Genomic DNA, 7,542 nt, shown 5'->3' with positions numbered 1-7,542 from the left:
ATTATGTAAGCTGACCAGGATTTTACATCTAATTCTCACCAACTGTAAAATCTGCAAGTTACCATTTCTGTTCCTTCACAGGCAGGTTACAAACTGAAAGTTAGAAATAAAATGAGAGGTTACATCACTTTTCAGGGGAAGGAAGCTACCAAGGTTCGCCTTGACTAACAGAGCTGACATGGGTGCTGTTGTTCCCTCTGTTGATCCCACATGGCTTCTGTCCATGAGGATTCAATCAGCCAGGGGACCGCTGGCCGGGGTGGGCGGCAGCAGACTGTAAATCTGGGAAGGCTGCAGCTCCTCAGGGTCTTGAACTTTATCAGGTTTGAATGTGTGATTGTGAAAGTAAAGAGCAGAGAAATGACAGCATTCAGTAAATCAAAAGGAGAGAAGATCAAGACTGTCAGAGACAAGAGAAAAACAGACTCTGGGCACAAACCCGGCTGGAGACCTGCACAGAGCGAAGACTTCTGTGTTCCCTCCAGATCTTGCCTCCTGAAAAACAAACCCCTTTTTATCTAGGAAACAGTATTCTTTGTTATGTCGCATGGATTTTTCTTTTTAAATTTTCATTACTGAGGTTTAGGTCTTGTTTTAGAAGATGGGATGCTATAAGAAAAAGAAAAAACATAAAGAAAGGAAATCAGTTGGAAAAAAGTCTGGAATGATCTAGATTTTCCTCTATCAATATTGAGGCCCCTAGCTTCTCTCTCATACATCTTTTTTTTTTTTATTCCTTAACAAAATGTGATTAATGTGGAGTAAGTCTGCATAAACAGCAATACGAAATTGAAAGGTAAAAAGCATAAGCAATTGAAAGGTAAAAAGCATAAGCGTAGTGAATGAGCAGGTCAATTTAATTAGTTCTCCCCCCATCCCTTATATCTAATGCCCATCCTCAAGTCTGCCTTCCTTCACGGCCCCAGCTGTTAATTTGCTCCTATCTCCTGCCAGAAAGAAGCTTCTAGGGAGGCAGTGTTGCTGAGGATTGAAGTTCTTGGAGCAGAGGACAAGGCTCAAGATTACTATCTTTGTCCAGTAGTCTGCTGCTGGCATTTGCAAGGGCGACAAGGAATTGCTCCTCTTAAAGGAAACAAAAAGAAGTAGATCTATGCTCGTATCACCCACCCTTCCTTTCCTATCATAATATGATAAGTAAGTCCCCACTGCTGTACAGAGAAAAAGCCCAAGAACCCTTGTGAATGGTGGGTCTCAAAGTTGAATGAGTGCTCAAAGTTCTTTTCTGGGAACTAATTTAGCTCCAGGGGGATAGGTGGGTCACCCCCTCAAATTGAAATCTGATGTAGTAGGTGTGACTTTGTTACAATACAGATATTGGTAATAGTTCACGATTACACAGCGCTTCTGATGTGCTGGGTCCCCTCAGCCCCTCACACATAAGAGCATTTTTAACCTCTCAACCATCCTGTAAGGGAGGTGCTTTTCTCAACCCCATTTTAAAGATGAGGAAACTGAGGCAGAGAGGTCAGGCAAGTTGTCTTGGTCCCTCAGCTAGGAAGGGGTGGAGTCATGACTCAAACAGGAAGGCTCACCCAAAGTCTGAGCTCCCTGGGCTCACACAGGATTCCCTCAGTGTGTAAGCTAGAGCAGACACCACCCTCCCTCCTTTTCATATGTTCATCATGAAGACTAGAGGAAAATCTGAGCGTGGGCACTTTTCTAGAGAAAGAAAAAAGGCTCAGACATCTCCCTCTATCTTGAAAGCTGTCTGTGGTACTTTGCCTAACCAGCTCTACAGAAGTGCCAACCTTCTAGACTGTAAACACTTCAGAACCAGTAGGTGCCTCTCTGAGTTCTTCTTTGCGCAGTGCACACTCAGAACTGTTGGGCAAGGGCAGGAAACTGGAGGACTGCATACGGGCAGACAGCCTTTTGGTCTTAATTCTCTGCATATTTGCAACATAGCTGGAGAGGTCATATTTCTGGGTAGCAAATGCAGTACTTAAAAAAAAAATTTATTGAGCACTTTTTCCCCCCTTTGATTGAATCATGGAGGAGCATAAGTTACTTAGCAAATTTCCAAATGTCTATCATCTCCTTTTTCTGCTTCTCCAATGCCCCCTGCCCCACCAGAAAACCAGTCACAAAGGTCTCTAGGCTGAGACAGCTCTGGGTCAGTGGCACGGGATGCTGACCCTAGAAAGGGCATCACCTAAACACACCTAGTGATACCTGCAAAGTCCAGAGAAAGCCCAGGTCTCACCTGTCTAGTGGGATGGAAATTTCTGCATCTCTTTCATCTTCTTGAGACATAAATGGTCCCTTTCTGTCTGATGGTCTGATTTTTCCCACTTTTGGAGGCTGGGTGAGGGGTCAGGATTAGATGAGGTGAATGATCCTCACCTCAGAATTAAATGAGGTGGAGTTCACCTTATTTGAGTGAAGAGATGAGAAAAAAAGCATCTTTAATTCCTGGAGCCCAGCATGAGATGACAAACAGAAGCTGAAGATGCTCAACGGCCTTTCGAAATTGAGTCTTGTCTCTAACGCTGCCAGAGAAGAGACGATTGAAAGGGCAGAAGATGTGGGAAGAGGCCCCACAGCAGGGAAGCCAAGAGGGTTCTCAGCTTCTACCCCCAGTTTCTTGCCTTGCCATATTTCAAAGTGGTGCATGTGTGTTCGGTGGCTCAGTTAGGTCCGACTCTTTTGCGAACCGATGGACTGTAGCCCACCAGGGTCCTTTCTCCATGGGATTTCCCAGGCAAGAATACTGGAGTGGATTGCCATTTTATCCTCCAGGGAATCTCCTTCACCCAGGGATCAAACCTCCTGCATTGGCAGACAGGTTCTTTACAGCTGAGACAGCTGGGAAGCCCATTTCAAAGAGGTTAAAAAAGGCTTAGGTGGACCTGAAGTGTGGAGTCGTCATTCACTTAGGGGATGAAGCAGCGACTCAGTGGAGGAAACTGAAAACACAGCATCTGACTCGCACAGCCCAGTGTTCAGCCCTTGATCAGGAAATTGGATATTCTTTGCTTCACCTTTGGTGAAGGGGAAGGCATCACTCAGGGGCGGGCCTCAGCATGGCTGGCAATCCAAGGCTTTACGCAGTGATTACAGCAGTAATTAATGATAATATATACCACACTTCATAACCCAACTCAACTTGCGGATGCCTGAATATTCGGATTGTTGCCTCCCACGTGCACTGTCGTTCTGCCGTCCACACCCTCCCCATTAGCCTCCGTGTGATCCAGACGCCGGTCCCTTCCACACACTACATTTTGACTGGGGTTCAACAGGTCTGCTTCGGAGGATCATTGATGCGGTGTAACACTGCCCCTCAGCAAAACCGCAGAAGTGGGCGAGAGGTTAGGAGTGGTTTGGCTTTGTAGTATAAATTCAGCATCAACAAATAATTCAAATGGGAGCTAATTTGGGGCTTCCCTGGGGGCACAGACGGTAAAGAATTTGCCTGCAATGCGGGAGCTCCGCGTTCGATCCCTGGGTCCGGAGATCCCCTGAAGGAGGAATTGACAACCCACTCCAGTATTCTTGCCTGGAGAATCCCATGGACAGAGGAGCCTGGCGGGCCACAGTCCAAAGGGTCACAAAAGAGTTGGACACGATTGAAGCGACTTAGCATGCATGAGCTCGGTTTAGGTCTTCAGTCTAGTGCGGGGGGCGGGGGAGGGCACGTTTGGGGAGTCCAGCTCAGGCCTGGAGTCCCCGGCTCTCCCGGGTCCCCAGGGCCTGGCACTCTTCAGCCGGGCAGCGGCCGCAGGTCCCGCCCGGCCCATCCGAGGTCTGGGCCGCCAAGTGGGGACTGTCAGGGTGTCGGGACGCAAGCAGGCCTCGGGGAGGGAGGCCGGCGCCGGTGTGGAATGTCTTTATCGAGATGGAGACGCAAGCTTCTTCTTCGCTTCTTTAAGCGATCACGGAGAGACACCTTTCGATCTTTTGTCAGACATCTTGGCCCTTAATAGCTAAATTTATTTGGTTTAAAGCGGCCTGGGGAGAAGCAGCGAGGGAGAAAATCTTTCGTCGGTCATTGGGTGGCCTAGATAACAAGCTTTAAAAGAGAGAGGGAAGAAGAAAGTAAAAAGGTTAATGGATGAGGGGAGGGCTGGAAGGCGCCCAGCGTGGGGCTTTTACAACGACCCTCCCCCGGCCGCCCCCTTATCGCGGCCCTAACTTACCCGCGGCGGACGAAGTACATTAAGTCACGTAAACAGCGCGCGGAGAGGAATGCCACCGCGGTGACCTTTCGCGCGCCCACCTCCGCGCCGCGCTGGCGGCCGCCGGCGGCGCGCGGGGTCGGCGCGGGGCTGCGGGGCCGCGATCGCCAGCGCCTGGGGCCCGGAGCCCGGGACGCGGCGGCGGGCAGGGGGCTGGGGGGCCCAGGGCACAAGGTGGGGCCACCTCCAGGCTGCGCGCGGCCCACGCTTCCGCAGCCGCCGCCACCTGACGTTTCTAAGCAGTATTTCGGGCTTTTAGAGAATTAAAACAAAACAACAAACCCCATCACCATCACTGTCAGGACTCTCTGGGCGATGACCTGCGTCGGAGTGACAGCGGTGGAGTCAAGTCGGGGGGACGCGCCATCCCGACCCGGCGAGTGGGCCCAGGCGCTGGCGGGGTGGAGGGGGGTGCCGAGCTGACCCCGTGTCCTTCGCCCAGAGCGTCCCCGGGACGGGAAGAAATATGGTACAAGCGAGAAGGTCCCATAAATCTGGTTTGAAAAATAAAAACCAAAACCAAAAAAGAAAAAGAAAAAAAAAACCTCTCGAATTAAAACCATGCTGTTAAGTTAGAAATCGCACGTATTCATTTTCTTTCTGAAACGTCGCTGGAGCACCCGAGATCGGTGAAATGACAGAGGATGCGCTGCCGTTTGCGGGGGTGATCGCGCGTCCTCTCCGGGTCTCGCGGCTCCTCCGGAAGCGGCGCACGACGGCACCCCCCCCACCCCCGGCCGCCCCGGTCACCCTTCCCCGTTTGGACGCCAGGCCCCCGCCCCCCGCCCGATTGGCGGCTGAGTTCGGCTGGATTCGAGTGGCGAAGAGCGGTGTGGCGCGCGCGGCCCAAATAAATCAGCCCTGGGGACAGGCCGCGCCCGGGAGCCAGCCCCCCTCCAGGGATGAGGAGGGCTGCTCGGGGAGGCAGGCTCGCTCCGGAGGGGCCACTCCCCGGGTCTAAATGATCCCTAGAGGAACGATTTCGTTCCAGATTAGCCAATCCCCAAGGAAGAGAGAGGCGTTAGGAAAAGAAAAGGAAAAAAAAAAAGAAAGAAAAAAGGAAAGGAAACAACTTCTAAGGACACGACCGTCTACCTGGAGCACTGTGGAGGCCTTCGCCAGCTCTTGCGGTGCCCTTCTTCCTCTGCGCCCCCTAATATCCCCCACTTTCCCGGACCAGCTGGGGCTCTCAGAGGAAGCTCAGAGCACCAGGCCTGGGGCCCCTGGGAGGGTGGCTTTGAAAATGTGCCGCTCCCCAGGGGTGTTGTCCCCAGGGCCAAAGTCGATGTGTTGGGAAAACTGCAAACTGGAAGGGTCAGGCAATCTGGCTTTCTGTCTGAATCAATTCCATGGGTCAAACAGTTTTATTTCTTAGTTAATTGGCAAGAAAAATAAAACTAGTCTTGAAAAAAAATTTTGTGACCTTGCAAGAGAGCAAACAATTACCTCCCTGCCCCCACCTTTGTTCTGAGTAATACTCAAAAGCAATCGGAGTTCTGGGGCGGGGGGCGGGGGGGGGGAGGTGGGGGCGGGGGGAGTAAAATGTCAGGTCCTTTCTCTAGCCTTAGAAATCTCACGTAGTGAAGTTGGTGTGCGTCCCGCCTCTCACCTCTATCCCGGCGGTGCGGGGGCCAGGGCACCCTCTCCCGGCTGCGGCGGAGTGGCAGGAAAAGCAGGTCTCTGGGGATCATCTGTTGTCCAAAGAAATTTACACGGTCACCCCCGTAATTGCAAATATAAAGAAATACACACAGCAGGAATCAGTTTCTTGTGGGTGGGGGGAGGGGGCTCGGTCTTTTTTGGGTTCAAACTTGGAGGTCATGACTCACAGCCTGTATTCCCAACTTAGCCAGAGGATTTATTTGTTAACTTGGTTTCATTAGAAATCACTTCACTGAGTATGTATTTTAAAAAAGAAAACTTTGCTTTTGAGAACAGACCTCAGAAACATTTAAGAACCCTTGGACTCAAAGAAAATCAAATGCCCACAACAGTTCTGTAACGGCTCACAGATAAGCTTTTGCAAAACTCAGTCTGCATAAAAATTAGGTCGGAACTCAGGTTAAAAAAAAAAAAAGAAAAAAGAAAGGCATTGGAAGCCCTGGTCGGAGCTAAGTGGACGGCGGACGCCGGGTTATCTGTTCGGGTAGATGCATTCGATCGAACCCAGGTTAAATTTTAAAGCCCCTGGATTCTGCTCCAGTCGCTAGTCTCCTTTCCAGAGTTTTCTGCCTTCAGTCTTTCGGAATTGCGGCCGCGCTGAAACTGGGAGCCGCCGCAGTGATCGGGGGGAGGTAAAGAGGAATGTAATAAAAGTGACTAAATTGGATGAGAACGGTTTATGGACCTTCTCGGTAGCAATTTGAAATTCAGAAGTGTTTAGCAGCAATTTATAACGAAGAAGTGGGGTGGGTAAAGAATCGCCGACTTTCTCCATTCGGTTCCCTCCTCCCTCGGGCTGCCAGGCCCTGTCCCCTTGTCCCCTAGGACTCACAGGTTCACAGTTACATCCAGAGGAAACATATATTTAGCCAGGAGGTCTCATGATCTCTAGAAACCCTATTTTACTAAGCCTCTACCTAACCTGGTTCAAATCTGCTAAGGTGCCTCTCCCTTCTCCAACTGGAAACACACACACATATATACAAAGACACACACACACTTCAGGGAGACTGACCTTTAGAAAATCATTTACTTCGATTTACCTAAAAAAAAAAAAAAAAAATTGTAAAAATCCATTCCCACAAAACAACTCCTCTTGCCCTAGTTAAAACTCTCTCTCTCTTGACAGCCTCCCGAGGTCACATCTGTTGGGAAAAATCCTTTTTGCGAGTGAAAGGGAGCGAGACATACATCACGGCTCCTGCCGAGGACGAACCTGCGGCCCCGCGACGCCCTGCTGACAGATCGGCGCTGATAACCCCGCGACGTTCATTTCCAGCCCCTCTGCCGGCCAAGGACCGTATCAGTTTGTACACAGTTGTGATAACCATTTGGAGGGAGCGAAGAAGGGGTGTGTATGTGAAGGCGGGGGCGTGGGGAAGAGGTATTTCTCGCTGGGACTGGGGAAGGTGACCCCCTCCTCTTGCCAACGACTTATCTGAGACTTACCTGAAGTTCTCCAGGGAAATTTCAGAGCAAACGGGACACCCAAACTCGGAGAGCACCTCCGGGCGCGACTGGCGTGGAAACCCCTTTCTACTCTGCGCACTTCATGGACTAACCTTTCGGTGCACCGTGACCCCGAATTAAAAGTTTCAGGTTAGCTGGGGAGTGCAGATGGGAACCTCCCGAAACTTCCCAGGAATTTAGCACATTTAGTAGCACAGAGATAGGGAGCTGG

The 7,542-nt window shown here is 50.6% G+C and overlaps 1 long non-coding RNA gene across 16 annotated transcripts in view; it reads right to left on the bottom strand.

The window, feature by feature from the left end:
* Positions 1-7,542, bottom strand: part of LOC109577987 (uncharacterized) — a 33,676-nt gene that overhangs the window by 25,373 nt on the left and 761 nt on the right. For 7 of the 16 annotated variants that reach the window (XR_011563798.1, XR_011563803.1, XR_011563806.1 and 4 more), the window contains exon 1: positions 40-4,279. This is a non-coding gene — a long non-coding RNA (uncharacterized lncRNA). Of the gene's footprint in view, positions 1-39; positions 5,688-5,808; positions 5,891-6,876; positions 6,905-7,077; positions 7,159-7,310; positions 7,435-7,542 lie in introns of those variants that run through there. The other 9 variants (XR_011563800.1, XR_011563807.1, XR_011563810.1 and 6 more) reach the window with 7 other exon arrangements.

The sequence above is a fragment of the Bos indicus genome, chromosome 24 (genome assembly GCF_029378745.1).
Source record: "Bos indicus isolate NIAB-ARS_2022 breed Sahiwal x Tharparkar chromosome 24, NIAB-ARS_B.indTharparkar_mat_pri_1.0, whole genome shotgun sequence".
Classification (NCBI taxonomy): Eukaryota; Metazoa; Chordata; class Mammalia; order Artiodactyla; family Bovidae; genus Bos; species Bos indicus.
This window is presented reverse-complemented; position numbering and strand designations above follow the sequence as displayed.